General features: G+C 36.7%; 1 long non-coding RNA gene across 1 annotated transcript; it reads right to left on the bottom strand.

The window, feature by feature from the left end:
• Positions 1 to 2,623: 2,623 nt before the first annotated feature.
• On the bottom strand, positions 2,624 to 17,465 carry LOC122702806. Its single transcript, XR_006343340.1, has 3 exons — positions 17,259 to 17,465; positions 14,937 to 14,938; positions 2,624 to 2,727 (listed from the first exon to the last, which is right to left on the bottom strand). It is a non-coding gene; the product is annotated as an uncharacterized LOC122702806 (long non-coding RNA).
• Positions 17,466 to 18,812: the final 1,347 nt, after the last annotated feature.

Below are 18,812 nucleotides of genomic sequence, written 5' to 3'. Positions count from 1 at the left end.
TAAAGAAACTACATAAATAACAAAGATGTATAGTAAATCAGATATCCAAGGAAAAATGCAGAATCATAAAATAAATACAATTCATTCCAAAGAATACAGATAACAAAGAAAAAAGTGAAAAATTAACAGATGAGACTAAAACAAATGCCAAGAAGACAGTTTAAACCTAACTATATCAACCAATAAATTAAATGTTTGGACTGAAAGACAAAGACTCTTAGCTTTGATTTTAAAAAGACTCAATTCTAAGTTGACTACAAGAAATGTACGTAAAACAGGATGTGAATCTTTTAAATGGAAAAGAATGGTAAAAGATATTCCATGCAAACATTAATCAAAGAAAAAGTGCTTACAATAATATGAGAAGAATCACATTTTAAAGTAAAGAATATCACAATTATAGAGTAAGGTTTAAATATTCCTGTTTCAATATTTAATAGAACAGTAAATAGGACAGTAGTAAGCATTAAGAAGGGCTTCCCTGGTGGCTCAGTCAGTAGAGAATTTGCCTGCAATGCAGGAGACATGGGTTCAATCCCTGGGCTTGGTAGATCCCAGAAAAGAAGATGGCAACCCACTCCAGTACTCTTGCCTGGAGAATTCCATGGACAGAGGAGTTTGGCAGGCTACAGACCATGGGGTCACAAAGAGTCAGACATGACTGAGTGACTAACGCTTTCATTTTTCAAGCATTAAGAAAATTTGAGCAATATCATCATGTAATTTCCCCTAATTTACATTCATAAAACATTTCCCCCAAGACTGATGAAATACACATTATTTTCAAGTGGACACAGAAACTTTAACAAGATATACCATATTTGGAACCATAGTACAAGACATAATAAATATTTAAAGGGGTTCAAGATACACAGTTATTCTTTGACCACCATGGATTTAAATTAGAAATCACTAACAGAAAGGTCTCTGGAAAAATGAACAAATAAGCAAAAAACAATTTTTTAAAAACAAAATAATCCACTATTTATCATCATGAGCCAATGTTAATCAAATTCCAGGACAAGATGTATTCACTGTTGAAATCGATGTAACATTCAAGAGGAAATAATACCAATTCAATATAAGCTGTTACAGAATAATAAAGAGGAAAGGATAATTTAAAACTCATCCTACTAGGTCAGTATTATTCCAATATTAAAGTCAGATAAAATAAATGCAAATAAATACACCAGTACCTTTCATAGTTATGATATAAAATTCTAAACAAAATTTTAGTAAGTGCTATGGGATGCAAAATCAACTTAACATTTAGAAATCAATCACTATAACATCAATTTCCTAAGTTAATAAATAAAAACTTATAGTCAACTTGGGATTGAAAGAAATGTTTTCATCCTGATAAAGAGCATTTTGGGGAAACCAACATATAACATAACTGTTAATATTGAAAGATTAACTGCTTTTCCTCAAAGAAAGAAAATGAGACAAAATTTGTATTCTCCCCACATTAACATTACACTTGTGTCTAACCAGGAAATAAGGTAAAAAACAAAAACAAAAACAAAAAAAAAACAAGACACTGATTAGAAATAAAGAGGTAAACTTATCTATTCTTGTGTAAATGTTCCAATGGAATCTAAAGGATTACTAGAACTAAAATTAGTTTAGAAAATTTGTCAGATATAAGAAAAATACAAACAAAAATTTGTTTTCTATACTAGAAAATTATAAATTTGAAATTAAAATTTAAAAAGGCTCTTATGATGCAATCAAATTATAAATAATTAGGGAATAGATTTAAGAAATTAGATCTGATAGTGTACATGACGAACTATGGAGAGAGGTTTGTGACATTGTACAGGAAACGGAGTAAGACCATCCCCAAGAAAAATGCAAAAAAGCAAAATGGCTGTCTGAGGAGGCCTTACAAATAGCTGTGAAAAGAAGAGAAGCCAGACGAGATCGGGCGTGTGAGGGTGAAAAAAAAAAAAAAAAAGAAGAGAAGCCAAAAGCAAAGGAGAAGAGGAAAGATATACCCATTTGAATGCAGAGTTTCAAAGAATAGCAAGGAGAGATAAGAAAACCTTCCTCAGTGATTGGTGCAAAGAAATAGAGGAAAACAATAGAATGCGAAAGACTAGATATCTCTTCAAGAAAATTAGAGATACTAAGGCAACATTTCATGCAAAGATGAGCTCAATAAAGAACAGAAATGATATGGACCTAACAAAAGCAGAAGATATTAAGAAGAGGTGGCAAGAACACAGAGAAGAACTGTACAAAAGTTCTTCACGACCCAGATAATCACGATGGTGTGATCATTCACCTAGAGCCAGACATCCTGGAATGTGAAATCAAGTGGGCCTTAGGAAGCATCACTATGAACAAAGCTAGTGGAGGTGATGGAATTCCAGTTGAGCTATTTTAAATCCTAAAAGATGATGCTGTGAAAGTGCTGCACTCAATATGCCAGCAAATTTGGAAAACTCAGCAATGGCCACAGGACTGGAAAAGGTCAGTTTTCATTCCAATCCCAAAGAAAGGCAATCCCAAAGAATGCTCAAACTACTGCACAATTGCACTCATCTCTCAAGCTAGCAAAGTAATGCTCAAAATTCTTCAAGTCAGACCTCAGCAATACATGAACTGCAAACTTCCAGATGTTCAAACTGGTTTTAGAAAAGGTAGGGGAACCAGAGATCAAATTGCCAACATCTGCTGGATCATCAAAAAAGCAAGAGAGTTCCAGTAAAACATCTACTTCTGCTTTATTGACTATGCCAAAGCCTTTGACTTTGTGGATCACAATAAACTGTGGAAAATTCTGAAAGAGATGGGAATACCAGACCACCTGAACTGCCACTTGAGGAACCTGTATGCGGATCAGGAAGCAAGAGTAAGAAGTGGACATGGAACAGACTGGTTCCAAATAGGAAAGGGAGTACATCAAGTCTGTATATTGTCATCCTGTTTATTTAACTTACATGCAGAGTACATCATGAGAAATACTGGGCTGGATGATGCACCAGCTGGAATCAAGATTGCTGGGAGAAATATCAATAACCTCAGATATGCAGATGACACCACCCTTATGGCAGAAAGTGAAGAAGAACTAAAGAGCGTCTTGATGAAAGTGAAAGAGGAGAGTGAAAAAGTTGGCTTAAAACTAAATAATAAGAAAACTAAGATCATGGCATCTTGTCCAATCACTTCATGGCAAATAGATGGGGAAACAGTGGAAAGAGTGAGAGACTTTATTTTGGGGGGCTCCAAAATTGCTGCAGATGGTGACTTCACCCTTGAAATTAATAGATGTTTGCTCCTTGGAAGAAAAGCTATGACCAACCTAGACAGCATATTAAAAAAACAGAGACATTACTCTGCCAACAAAGTCCTCTAGTCAAGGCTATGTTTTTTTCCAGTAGTCACATATGGACGTGAGAGTTGGAACATAAAGAAAGCTGCTGCTGCTACTGCCCATAGGTGGCAGGCAGCCCACCAGGCTCCCCTGTCCCTGGGATTCTCCAGGCAAGAACACTGGAGTGGGTTGCCATTTCCTTCTCCAATGCACGAAAATGAAAAGTGAAAGTGAAGTTGCTCAGTCGTGTCTGACTCTCAGCGACCCCACTGACTGCAGCCCACCAGGCTCTTCCCTCCATGGGATTTCCAGGCAAGGGTACTGGAGTGGGTGGCCACTGCCTTCTCCGAAACAAAGCTGAGCACCGAAGAATTTTGGCTTTTGAACTGTGGTGTTGGAGAAGACTCTTGAGTCCCTTGGATTGCAAGGAGATCCAACCAGTCCATCCTAAAGGAAATTAATCCTGAGTGTTCATTGGAAGGACTGATGTTGAAGCTGAAACTGCAATGCTTTGGCCACCTGACGCAAAGAACTGACTCTTTGAAAAGACCCTGATGTTGGGAAAGATTGAAGGCAGTTGGAGAAGGGGATGACAGAGAATGAAATGGTTGAATGGCACCACCGATTCAATGAACATGAGTTTGAGTAAACTCGGGGGTTGTTGAGTAAACTCGGGAGTAAACACAGGGAGACTTGGCGTGCTGCAGTCGTGGTAGCGAAGAGTCAGACACGACCTAGCGACTGAACTGAACTGAACTGAGGGAATATCTGACAAATGTATGAATAATGTATTTGCAAAATCAAAAAAGTACTGAGATAAACTAAACTGCATCTAAATAAATGGAGAATTACATCACACTCAGTATTGATTTGAAGCTTAGTATTTGTAAAGCTGTCAATTCTCTCCTGACTGCTTTATAGATTGCAAAAAAATAACAATCGAAATTCCAGTTGGCATCTTTTAAAAAGGGGAACACATGTAAATCCATGGCTGATTCATATCAATGTATGGCAAAAACCACTACAATATAAAAAAAATAAAAATAAAAAAATAAATAATTCAATTACAAAAAAAAAAAAAAAAAGATACTGACCCAGTGATTCTAAAAGTTCATACAGGAATGTAAATGACCCAGAATTTTGAAAACAATTTTGAATAAATTAAAGTTGAAGGATTAATACTACTTGATAATGAAACATTGAAAACCTCCAATAATTGAAACAGTGTGGAATTGGAATCAAGGAAGACAGATAGATGGATAAAACAATATAAAGAGTCAGGAAACAGACTCACATATTTGTAAAAAAATAATTTTGACAAAGTTTCAAAGACAAATCAATGAAAAAATTATATACTTTTGAACAACAATTCTGGAACAATTGGGTTCATATACAAGACAGAACTTTCATTCGTATCTCATATCACACAAAAATTAAATGATGATGAATCCAAGATCTTAAAATATAAAACTTTTGGAAAACATACAGGACAACATTGTCACTCTGGATTAGGCAAAGTTTTCTTAGACAAAAAACAAAAGCATAATCATAAAAGAAAAAGGATGAATTGGATGTCAGCGAAATTAAAATCCCCTGCTCTATAAAAACACACAGGAAAATGAAGAGACAGTAAGAAAATGTTTGCAGATCATATATGCAATAAATGATTCATATAAAGAACTTCAAAAGATAACAATAAAAGTACTAAAAATGGGTAAAAAGATTTACCAAGGAAAATATTGGGATATCAAGTGAGCTCACAAACAGATACTCAGGTTCATTACTCAATAGGGAAACACAAATTAAAATCAAAATTAGATATGATCACAAACCAATCAGAATGACTAAAATCTAAAAATTCTAAATTCCAAATGTTAACAAGAATATGGAAATCTGGAACTCTCAAATACTTCTGGGGGAATACATAATGGTATAACTCATTTAGAAGTCATTTTGGCAGTGTCTTGAAAAATTAAACCTTTTTTTTAAGACTTCAATTTTACTCTGGATGAGCTGCAAAATTATGTCACCATTTCAGCAAGAATGAAAATGGTTCTAATCATTGGATTTCAAAAGATATAACTTAATCCAAATACACTTACCATGCAATATAATGAGAAAATAAAGTAAAAATCTTCATCAGGCAACTATTCACTTGTGGCCACTGCATTAGCAAGTAAAGATTATTTCTACCTTCTTGAGGGCTCAGGCTATTTGGCATCAAGAAATCACATGTTACACATACTTCTCATTTATTATTAGGGACTTGAATTCACACCTTTTTTTCTTTTGCCTAGTACAAAATTCTCTCAAATGAAAGATTATGTCTACATATTGAATAAAAATCCTTATGTAGTATAAAATTATCTTAATTTCTAAGAGAAAAAGTACTTAATTTATATGAATGAAGTCTATAGTTAATATAGCAAATTTAACTCCGCAATCCAGGGATCCAGTAGTCTCCTTTCTGTTAAGACTTAAAGCAAAAAGCTCAGACTAAACCAATGAAGTCAGTTCATATTTTCTAATTCCTGAAACTCTCTGGATTTCAACTTAAGTGCAAATTAGTATCATCTGAATATAAAACAAATTATTAGCCAGTCATAGATATTGTACAGTCTCTAGGGATTTAAATTAAAAAAATACACTTCAGATGTAAGGCTGAAACTACTTGATTTATGTTAATACTGATGTGTACTTAGTGTTTTATAAAAGGATTTTATTACTATCTAAAACCAGCAGTGTCTTAAACTCACAAATTAGCTTCAGTTTTGTTGGAATCTAATTATTTTTATGTAGGGCAACAGTCCAGCAAGCCAGGGCAAAATTTTACCTCTTAAATGGAAACTTGAATAGGGAAAATGATAGACTTCAAAGCTAAACAATATTTACTGTGGAGCGTCCACATGGGACTGGGGTGAGGAAATATGAACAGCATGAAGGTATGTGCTGCCAATATAATGGTAGATAGGAAGGTCCAATTTTTCCTTCACATTTGGTGAGGTTTTAATCTTTCTTAGAATGTATTCAAAGTTAATTCTTATTTCCTGCTTTTAAAAAATTCCTTTTGGGTACTCAATTCTATATCAAAAACATATACTAGTTGTCACTTCTTTTTAGGCTTTGGTAAAGATCAAGTCTCCATCTTTTCTGGGCATAGCATGAAATCACTAATTTAATAATTTTTATTTCTTTTATCTTTTGCTTCTATGATCTACCATTGATCCTACACATTTCTTTAAAGACTCAAAGGCAGTGACCAGTCAAGTATGGAGCAGACATCCTTGTAAAATATCCAGAATTAACAGAAATAAACCTGGCTAAAAATAATCCTATAAGAAATATTTTTTTTACTTGATAAAGCTACTTTAGATACTTTGAAGTATGATTAATAATATAGAAAACTGACTAGAGGGCTTCCTAGGATTCTGTGATAAAGAAGAATTAATAGAAAATGTTTAAAAAGCACACTATGGAATTGATTATATAAATTTAGAAGGTATTAGACTGGATTACGTCAAGGCTGTATATTGTCACCCTGTTTATTTAACTTATATGCAGAGTACATCATGAGAAACACTGGGCTGGAAGAAGCACAAGCTGGAATCAAGACTGCCAGGAGAAATATCAATAACCTCAGATATGCAGATGACACCACCCTTATGGCAGAAAGTGAAGAGTAACTAAAAAGCCTATTGATGAAAGTGAAAGAGGAGAGTGAAAAAGTTGGCTTAAAGCTCAACATTCAGAAAACTAAGATCATGGCATGTGGTCCCATCACTTCATGGGAAATAGATGGGGAAACAGTGGAAACAGTGACAGACTTTATTTTGAGGGGCTCCAAAATCACTGCAGATGGTGATTGCAGCCATGAAATTAAAAGACGCTTGCTCCTTGGAAGGAAAGTTATGGCCAACCTAGACAGCATATTAAAAAGCAGAGACATTATTTGCCAACAAAGGTTCATTTTGTCAAGGCTATGGTTTTTCCAGTGGTCATGTATGGATGTGAGAGTTGGACTGTGAAGAAAGCTGAGCGCCAAAGAATTGATGCTTTTGAACTGTGGTGTTGGAGAAGACTCTTGAGAGTCCCTTGGACTGCAAGGAGATCCAACCAGTCCATCCTTAAGGAGATCAATCCTGGGTGTTCATTGGAAAGACTGATGCTGAAGCTAAAACTCCAATACTTTGGCCACCTTATGTGAAGAGTTGACTCATGGAAAAGACCCTGATGCTGGGAGGGATTGGGGGCAGGAGGAGAAGGGGACGACAGAGGGTGAGATGGCTAGATGGCATCACCGACTCAATGGACTGAGTTTGTGTAAACTCCGGGAGTTGCTGATGGACAGGGCGGCCTGGCATGCTGTGATTCGTGGGGTTGCAAAGAGTTGGACACGACAGCAACTGAACTGAACTGAACTGAGACTTAACTCAACATGAGGGTAAACCACAAAATGTTATATATTGAAGCTTCAATACCATACCTCAACTCCATCTAACAGAACTTAATGCATTTAGGCATGCATTGTTAAGAGGATTTCTTTATTCTTTACTAATTAAATGAACATTTATTGAGCATCTTCTCTGTGGGGTATTATGATAACCACTATGGTTATTTCTCCACTCCTTATGTGGCCAGGCTGTGTAGCCAATGTAAAAAAGCAGTTAAGTGTCATCCAGGGAAGAGACTAGTTCCTGATTCAAGGTCACTGTGAGCAAACACCCAAGTGTGCAAGGCTCAAGTTGTACAGTCTTTCCTTTCAAGAGAGGATAGACAGTGCACACAAGATCTAGCCTCTTGCAATGTGCTAGTCTCCTATGGCCTAAGTGAGCCCTCTGCACACCCAACAAGTGAAGTAACTGCAAGCACCGCACTACTTCGTGCTCCTGCGGAAGGATCACAACATTGCCCCCATGGGATCTTTCTGTGAAATATAAAAAGTGAGGGGTATGCCTGCGGGCCACTGATGCACATCTTAAGCAGTACTCAAGCCCAGCACAGGCTGCCAAAACTCTTAATCTTTCAAGGAAATGTTCCAAGTGTTCCAAATGTTCCAAATGTAAGGAAATGTTCCAAGACCAAGGGCATTCTTATGTTACTGTACAATAGATGGGGAACTAAGTCTAACTACCTCTCCCAACAAGAAATATAATGGTGAACAAGGCATTAAAAATATTGCCTTTCTTGTGAGATGAACATAATAAGGAAAAAGACTAAAGCAGTTTTAGAAAAGACCCTTTGAGGAAATTAAGACAGTGATGCCTAAACTGAGACCTGATTGGACAGAAGGGGCTGGCAAAGTGATGAGAAGGGGAACACAATCTAATGAGATAAGTAAGATACAAGTTTGAAGACCCTTTGCCAGAATTAGTTTCATGCATTCTAGAAATGAAAGAAGACCATGAGGTTGGTGAGTTAAGGTGCTGAAGAACAGGAGGCCTATGAAAGTAGGGAGAGGAGAGGGGGAGAGGGTGGCAGGAGATGAGCATGCATTGGGCAAGCAGCAGATACAAGACCACAGAATGCTTAGGTTTCTTAATTTCTTTACATGTGACTTGACTTTTTATTGTAGGTCCTCCTGATATATAACTTGTTATTATGAGTTCTTTTGACAGTGTTTGCAGATGGTAACTAACACATACGCAGTTCAGTTCAGTTCAGTCGCTCAGTCGTGTCTGACTCTGTGACCCCATGAATCGCAGCACGCCAGGCCTCCCTGTCCATCACAAACTCCCTGAGTTCACCCAAACTCATGTCCATCGAGTTGGTGATGCCATCCAGCCATCTCATCCTCTGTCGTCCCCTTCTCCTCCTAACCCCAATCCCTCCCAGAATCAGGGACTTTTCCAATGAGTCAACTCTTCGCATGAGGTGGCCAAAGTATTGGAGTTTCAGCTTCAACATCAGTCCTACCAATGAACACTCAGGACTGATCTCCTTTAGGATGGACTGGTTGGATCTCCTTGTGGTCCAAGGGACTCTCAAGAGTCTTCTCCAACACCACAGTTCAAAAGCATCAATTCTTCTGCGCTCAGCTTTCTTCACAGTCCAACTCTCACATCCATACATGACCACTGGAAAAACCATAGCCTTGACTAGATGGACCTTTGTTAAAAGTAATGTCTCTGCTTCTAATATGCCATCTAGGTTGATCACAACTTTTCTTCCAAGGAGTAAGTATCTTTTAATTTCATGGCTGCAATCACCATCTGCAGTGATTTTGGAGCCCCAAAAAAGAAAGTCAGCCACTGTTTCCACTGTTTCCCCATCTATTTGCCATGAAATGATGGGACCGGGTGCCATAATCTTAGTTTTCTGATGTTGAGCTCTAAGCCAAATTTTTCACTATCCGCTTTCACTTTCTTCAAGACGCTCTTTAGTTCTTCTTCACTTTCTGCCATAAGGGTGGTGTCATCTGCATATCTGAGGTTATTGGTATTTCTCCCAGCAATCTTGATTCCAGCTTGTGCTTCATCCAGCCCAGCGTTTCTCATGATGTACTTTACATATAAGTTAAGGAAGCAGGGTGACAATATACAGCCTTGACGTACTCCTTTTCCTGTTTGGAACCAGTCTGTTGTTCCATGTCCAGTTCTAACTGTTGCTTCTTGACCTGCACACAAGTTTCTCAAGAGACAGGTCAGGTGGTCTGGTATTCCCATCTCTTTCAGAATTTTCCACAGTTTATTGTGGTCCACACAGTCAAAGGCTTTGGTATAGTTAATAAAGCAGAAATAGATGTTTTTCTGGAACTCTCTTGCTTTTTCAATGATCCAGCAGATGTTGACAATTTGATCTCTGGTTCCTCTGTTTTCCTAAAACCAGCTTGAACACCTAAAGTTCACAGTTCATGTATTGCTGAAGCCTGGCTTGGAGAATTTTGAGCATTACTTTGCTAGCGTGTGAGATAAGTGTAATTGTGTGGTAGTTCATATTCTTTGGCATTGCCTTTCTTTGGGATTGGAAAGAAAACTAACCCTTTCCAGTCTTGTGGCCACTGCTGAGTTTTCCAAATTTGCTGACATACTGAATGTAGCACTTTCATAGCATCATCTTTTAGGATTTGAAATAGCTCAACTGAAATTCCATCACCTCCACTAGCTTTGTTTGTAGTGATTCTTCCTAAGGCCCACTTGACTTCACATTCAAGGATGTCTGGCTCTAGGTGAGTGATCACACCATTGTGATTATCTGTGTCCTGATGATCTCTTTTGTAGAGTTCTTTTTTTCTTGTCACCTCTTCTTAATATCTTCTGCTTTTGTTAGGTCCATACATTTTCTGTCCTTTATTGAGCCCATCTTTGTATGAAATATTCCCTTAGTATCTCTAATTTTCTTGAAGAGATCTCTAGTCTTTCCTATTCTATTGTTTTCTTCTATTTCTTTGCATTGATCGCTGAGGAAGGCTTTTATCTCTCCTTGCTATTCTTTGGAACTCTGCATTCAAATGGGAATATCTTTCCTTTTCTCCTTTGCTTTTCACTTTTCTTCGTTTCACAGCTATTTGTAAGGCCTCCTCAGACAGCCATTTTGCTTTTTTGCATTTCTTTTCCATGGGGATGGTCTTGATCCCTGTCTCCTGTACAATGTCATGAACCTCCATCCATAGTTCATCAGGCACTCTGTCTATCAGATCTAGTCCCTTAAAACTATTTTTCACTTCTACTGTATAATCATAAGGGGCTTGATTTAGGTTATACCTGAATGGTCTAGTGGTTTTCCCTACTATCTTCAATTCAAGTCTGAATTGGGCAATTAGGAGTTCATGATCTGCGCCACAGTTAGCTCCCAGGCTTGTTTTTTGACTGCATAGAGCTTCTCTATCTTTGGCTGCAAAGAATATAATCAATCTGATTTCGCTATTGACCATCTGGTGATGTGAATGTATAGAGTCTCTCTTTTGTTGTTGGAAGAGCGTGTTTGGTATGACCAGTGCGTTCTCTTGGCAAAAGTCTATTAGCTTTTGCCCTGCTTCATTCTGTACTCTAAAGCCAAATTCGCCTGTTACTCCAGGTGTTTCTTGACTTCCTACTTTTGCATTCCAGTCCCCTATAATGAAAAGGACATCCTTTTTGGGTGTTAGTTCTAAAAGATCTTGTAGGTCTTCATAGAACATTTCAACTTCAGCATCTTCACCGTTACTGGTTGGGGCATAGGCTTGGATTACCATGATATTGAATGGTTTGCCTTGGAAACAAACAGATATCATTCTGTTGTTTTTGAGATTGCATCCAAGTACTGCATTTCGGACTCTTGTTGACAATGAGGGCTACTCCATTTCTTCTAAGGGATTCCTGCCTACAGTAGTAGATATAATGGTCATCTGAGTTAAATTCACCCATTCCAGTCCATTTTAGTTAGCTGATTCCTAGAATGTTGACGTTCACTCTTACCATCTCCTGTTTGACCACTTCCAATTTGCCTTGATTCATGGACCCAACATTCCAGGTTCCTATGCAATATTGTTCTTTACAGCATTGGACCTTGCTTCTATCACCAGTCATATCCACAACTGTGTGTTTTCTTTGCTTTGACTCCATCTCTTCATTCTTTCTGGTGTTATTTCTCCATTGATCTCCAGTAGCATATTGGGCACCTACTGACCTGGGGAGTTCATCTTTCAGTGTCCTATCTTCTTGCCTTTTCATACTGTTCATGTGGTTCTCAAGGCAGGAATACTGAAGTGGTTTGCCATTCCCTTCTCCAGTGGACCACGTTATTGACATTAAAAATATTTTGGCACATTTTAAAAGGTGTTTTACTGTTTTATGGTACCAAGGTTTTGACAGGAAGTCTGTAGAAATTCTAATTTTATTTTCACATATATAATATACCATTTTTCTGCTGAGAATGCTTTCAATATTTTTTTTATTAATCTTTCATTTTCAGTAGTTGGTCTGTGATGAGTCTAGAATTTTTTTTTGCCTTCATATTGATCTATTTTGACATTTGTGATCTTCTTAAATACATAATTATGTATTGCATGAAATGTGAGAAGTTTGGGCAATTACTTCTTCAAATATTTTTTTCTGCCCTATTCTCACTTTTCTTCTGGCATTCTAATTACATATTTCAGATTATTTGATATTGTCCCACAGGTTCCTGAGGTGCTTCTTCAATCTATTTCTTTCTCTAATATATGCATAAGAATATAATACATAATATTGCATTATTATGTTTTATAATGGGCTTCCTGTTGGCTCAGAGGGTAGAGCGTCTGTCTGCAATTTTGGAGACCTTGGTTTGATCCCTGGGTCGGGAAGATCCCCTGGAGAAGGAAATGGCAACGCACTCCAGTACTCTTGTCTGGAAAATCCCATGGACAGAGGAGCCTGTTAGGCTTCAGTCCATGGGGTCGCAATAAGTCGGACATGGCTGAGCGACTTTACTTTACTTTATGTATTATAATATATAGGTATATAACACAATAATAACTATAAATATCTTACTCTGCTGCTGCTGCTGCTGCTGCTAAGTCACTTCAGTCGTGTCCAACCCTGTGCGACCCCATAGACAGCAGCCCACCAGGTTCCTCTGTCCCCGGATTCTCCAGGCAAGAATACTGGAGTGTGTTGCCATTTCCTTCTCCAATGCATGAGAGTGAAAAGTGAAAGTGAATTCACTCAGTCGTGTCTGACTCTTTGCGACTCCATGAACTGTACCCTACCAGGCTCCTCCAGCCATGGGATTTTCCAGGCAAGAGTACTGGTGTGGTTTGCCATTTCCTTTTCCGACCTTACTCTATATACTGCATATTATATTGCATGAGTGTATGCTAAGTCGCTTCATTCGTGTTCAATTTTTTGTGACCCTAAAGACTGTAGCCCACCATGTTGCTCTGTCCATTGGATTCTCAAGGCAAGATTATGGAGATGGTTGCCAGTCTTCATCAATGGGATCTTCCCGACATGGAATGAGTCTGTGTCTCTTAACATCTCCTGCGCTGGAAGGTGGGTTCTTTACCACTAGCACCACCTGGGAAGTCCTATATACAATGCTATATAGGTATGATAGAGTGCATATTATATAGGTATAAAATATAATAGTAACTATAGATATAGATCTTAGTCTTTCCTTTTTTAATTTATTGCACAATTTCCATTGCTTTATCTTCAAGTTCATTAACTCTTGATATTATGCCTATCTGGAGTCTTGTTTTGTTTTTCCAAGATGTTAAATTTTTCAGTTCTAGACTTCCCATGTAAAGTTTTTTAAAAGTTTCTATTTCTCAATGAAATAGAAAATACTATCACTTTATTTATAATAGGCACATATGCTTGTCTAGTTGAGTATAGCTATACCAGCTACTTCTAAAAATTCTGATAATTAGAAGATGTAAGTTATTTTGAGGTTACCCAGGTTGATTGTATTTACCTTTGAGAATAGATAACATTTCTAGTTTTATTTTGCAGGACAACGGCTCTTAGATTACACTTTGGAAACTGAAGAGATTATCCTGTAGATAATATAAACCTTGCTTATTTCTTTGAAGAGTATTACTTTTTTGTTTTATCAAGGCAGTAACATATTTAAGGGCTTCCCTGGTGGCCCAGAGGTTAAAGCATCTGCCTGCAATGCGGGAGACCCAGGTTTAATCCGTTGGTAGAGAAGATCCCCTGGAGAAGGAAATGGCAACACACTCCAATATTCTTGCCCGGAGAATCCCATGGACTGAAGAGTCTGGTGGGCTACAGTCCATGGGATCGCAAAGAGTCGGACAAGACTGAGCAACTTCACTTAGGGACTTAACATATTTAGAATAAAACTGAAGATTTGTCTTGAGTGAGTACCCACCCTAATAACATTTTAATTTTTTTTTTTCCCTCTAGATAAGCTATTTTGTGTCTTCTTTGTGCATGAGCAGTTAAGGGCCAGCCAGAGATTTGGGCATCATTTATAATCTCATTGCTTTCTTGTGGCAGTGGTTGCCATGGAAGCAAGATGTAATGACTGACTATCTCCCAGTTCCTCAGATCAGTAAATGGCGGTATTTTGGTTTTTTTTTTTTTTTTTTTAATCATCTGAGTATTAGTTGTTGTGGCAGTGACACATCTTCAATATACTCTCAGGATAACACCATAACAGGAGAGATTTCAGTTAATGCTAGCTTCTCCTTCCAAGGTTCAGTTCTCCAAAATCTGCTTGCTTTTCACTCGTTCTCCAGAGTCCAAAATTTCATAGGATGTATAATCAACAAAGTATTTCAGAATTGGGTAAACACATCATAGGTTTGTTTAATTACCACTTAAGATATCATAAGCAGAGATTATCTTCTCCTAGTTTTTGTTGTTATATAATGTTAATTTTATAAGTATATTTTCTATTGCATGATTGGTTTACAATATTTAATTATTACAAATAATAAATAATGTGATAAATAGTGTGACTCTCTGGGTTATATCTGGAAAACATTTTGGTATCTTTCAGAAACAAAATATAAATCTCTAAGATCTCTTTGCTGAATTAAGACGAGAACCTGTAATTTATATAGAGTTAATATAATTTATTTCAACAAGAACAGCCTTCACGTATATTCACATGAAATCTATTTTAAAGTAGTCATAAATGAGATTAATGTTGTCATGATATCAATTTAGTAGAATTAAAAAAAAAACACTTCTATCTAATAAATTATACCATCTAATTAACTAGTGGTTTGGCTAGTAAAATAATGGTGGTCAGTTTCACCAAAAGGAATAAAAGGATTTGGGGGGTCCATTATTTTCAAAAAGTTCTTTTATAAAGTTCAGAATAACAAATAACATAAGAGCATATTCATTTATTGTTGGACCATTAGATACCTGGTAGGAATAATCATACATGTTGATTGAAATGATGGTTGCTAATGTTTTAACTCCAAGGTAAGGGAACTTCCATCAATTAAATGTTCCTATTTTTCAGATACTTGCACATATGTTTAAACTATTAACTTTCATAAAATCCTTGAGAGTATTAATAGCTTATTATATATAAAGAAACTAGGACCACAGAGATTAAATATCTTAAGCACAATCATCTCAAAACCACCATGTGAGGAATCCTACTCTGGACAGTTTTCATTATAATTTACTGCTTCTAGCCACTCTAAGAAAGGCCTCCATTCCACTAAAAACTTTCCCCTTTGTTTCTACTGCTTAAAATTCAGCACATGAAAGGTGTAAAATTAGAAATAATGTTTAAAATGCAAGCATAATCATCAGGAAAGATATTACATTGATTCAAATTCAAATTTAGGTTATTTACATCATATGTCAGGGTCCATTATTTACTCAGTACCGTATTCAACATGTACTATGTTCTTTGCCTGCCATATACAATTCACTGTAGATTGCAGAAACAGGTTATGATGGAGTAAAAAACATGGTGATAGAAGGGGAAAACATAAAGGATGGAACATTACTGCATAGCACCAAAACACTGATAGGAAAGCTTCAGATGGCACATTCATCCTTACAGAAATTTCAGTCTTTGCTAAGAATGAGTCAGTCAGTCTGTATCCTGGTTATATTAATTATGAACCAAAACTCTCCTTTTAGAGTAATGTGAAATCTTTATTCTGAATGTGGTACTAAGTAACAAATATGCTTTCACTTTTATTGACTGAAACTAGGTGATGATTTTATGAAAACTTGCAAGCAGAGAAACCACAACAAAAAGTTATTAAGTGCTATGCCAGGCAGCTTTGATAGCATAAAAGCAATTGATAAGCCTTGTTATTTGAAGAAGGAAAAGGCAACCCAATCCAGTATTCTTGCTTGGGAAATCCCATGGACAGGGAAGCCAGGCAGGCTAGAGGCCATGTGTGGGGTTGCAAAAGAGTACAACACAACTTAGAGACTAAACGAAAACAAAAACAAGCTTTGTCATTAGGGTGATATGATGAAATTTACTTTCAGAAATAGCTTAAAGTTGGTAGAAAGTAGGCTATCGCAAAAAGGTGTTTTTGTTGTTTTTTGTTTTTTAAATAGTACATAAAGTTAATGGTTATTTCTAAAATATTGGTTTCAAAAATAAAGCCTCAATCACATTCTATTGAGATAAATTCAAAAATCCAAGTTTGGTGAGCTTTTGAAAGCTCTTTCATAGAAATATTACTGGATACTACCCAACAAGGGTATTTTCTCAGTCACCAATCTCCCTCACATAACTCTAATTTATAAAATAGGATCACGTAGTGTAGAATTACCCTGTGATTATGCCCAATGAGAGTAACATTTTGAGAAACACTAGGAAAAGATCCAGAAAAAGAGAGAGTAGGGATAGGCAGATGGTGATTATAAATGCAATAACACTGTTTAAAGGCAGCAGAATCTCCTATTTTAGAAATATCATATTGATATGCTTTAATTATTCTCAGACCTCTGATCCCAAACACAATTATTCATTTAGAGAGACATGCTACCAATACTAGTAAAAATAAAGTAAAAATTAAAAAGAACACTTCGATCAGCCTAGTCTCTTATCTCTTCTTTGTTCATATAAAGAATCATTAAATGCATTTTAGATAATGATTCACAAGGCACACTTTGAAATCATAGTCTTTTCAGCTGAACTTTCATGAGAAGATATCTATTGAGATGAATTCTCCATCTTTTTATATTTAAAATCATATTTTAGCTTTAGCTTATGAACTGGATAATTTATTTCCTACTCTTCTAAACAAATATGTTACATTGTTTTACCTTGTGTAACTTTTCTAATTAGATCTGATTTTCAGTGTAAATAAAATTTACCTAAAGAAATAGATTGGTTCAGTAGAAGTCTGAACACTATCAAATAAGCATCCACATTATTTTATTTTCCCAGAATTTTTATTATAAAATGCATGTCTATCTGACTAGAATCTGTATAACCTTCAGAGGAACCAGAGATCAAATTGCCAACATCTGTTGGATCTTAGAAAGAGTAAGAGAATTCCAGGAAAACATATATTTCTGACTCACTGACTACACTAATGCCTTTAACTCTGTGGATCACAACAAACTGCAAAATCCTTAAAGAGATGGGACTAGCAGACCACATTACCTGCCTCCTGAGAAACTTATATGTAGGTTAAGAAGCAACGATTTGAAGTGGACATGGAAAAACAGACTGGATTAAAATTGGGAAAGGAGTGCAGCAAGGCTGTATATTGTCACTCTGCTTATTTAACCTATATGCAGAATAGATCATGCAAAATGCCAGGCTGGATGAAGCACAAGCTAGAATCAAGATTGCTAGGAGAAGCATCAATAACCTCAGATATGTAGATGACACTACCTTTATGGGAGAAAGTGAAGAGGAACTAAAGAGCCTCTTGATGAAAGTGAAAGAGAAGAGTGAAAAAAGTTGGCTTAAAACTCAACATTCAGAAAACTCAGATCATGGCATCCAGCCACATCACTTCAAGGCAAATAGATGGGAAAACAATGGAAACAGTGACAGAATTATTTTCTTGGGCTTCAAAAATCACTGCAGATGGTGACCGAAGCCATGAAATTAAAATACACTTGCTCCTTGGAAGAAAAGCTATGACCAACTTAGACAGCATATTAAAAAGCAGAGACATTACTTTGCCAATAAAGTCCATCTAGTCAAAGTTATGGTTTTTCCAGTAGTCATGTACAGATGTGATAGTTCGACCATAAAGGAGGCTGAGTGCTGAAGAATTAAAACTGGTTTGTTGTAGAAGACTCTTGAGAGTCCCTTGAACTGCAAGGAGATCAAACCAGTCAATCCTAAAGGAAATTAACCCTAAATATTAATTAGAAGGACTGATACTGAAGCTGAAGCTCCAATACTTTGGCCACCTGATGGAAACAGCTGATTCATTGAAAAGTCCCTAATGCTGAGAAAGATTGAAGGCAGGAGGTGAAGGGGATGACAGAGGATAAGATGGTTGGATGGCATTACTGACTGAATAAACATGAGTTTGAGCAAGCTCTGGGAGATGGTGAAGGACAAGGATTCCTGGTGTGCTGCAGTCCATGGGGTCACAAAGAGTCAGACACGACTTAGCGACTGAACAAATTCATATGACTATAGAAGATACAATATATCATTTTATTTTTTGAAGTGAAAACTGAAAATGTCTATTAAGTTATTGAAAGTAGGAACTGATATCTAGAAAATAGTTCAGATAGTAGATTGACATGTCAATGTGTATGAACTAAATGAAAGTGAAAGTGGAAGTCACTCAGTCCTATCTGACTCTTTGTGACCCCATGGACTAGAGAGTCCATGGACTTCTCCAGGCCAGAATACTGGAGTGGGTAGCCTTTCCCTTCTCCAGGGGATCTTCCCAACCCAGGGACTGAACTCAGGGCTCCCACATTGTCAGCAGATTCTTTACCAGCTGAGCCACAATGAACTAAACTAAAGCTATATAAGTTGTACTGGCTTTACACCATCACTTTTGGATTTCTCTCTTGTCAAATGAACATTGCTATAAAACAGTGTTCTAAAACAGGGATCTAGAAAACCCACGGGTTCTCCATATAATGAAACAAGATTC

The sequence above is a fragment of the Cervus elaphus genome, chromosome 11 (genome assembly GCF_910594005.1).
Source record: "Cervus elaphus chromosome 11, mCerEla1.1, whole genome shotgun sequence".
In the NCBI taxonomy this organism is placed as follows: domain Eukaryota; kingdom Metazoa; phylum Chordata; class Mammalia; order Artiodactyla; family Cervidae; genus Cervus; species Cervus elaphus.
The sequence above is the reverse complement of the archived record's forward strand: the minus strand, read 5'-3'. Positions and strand labels throughout refer to the sequence as shown.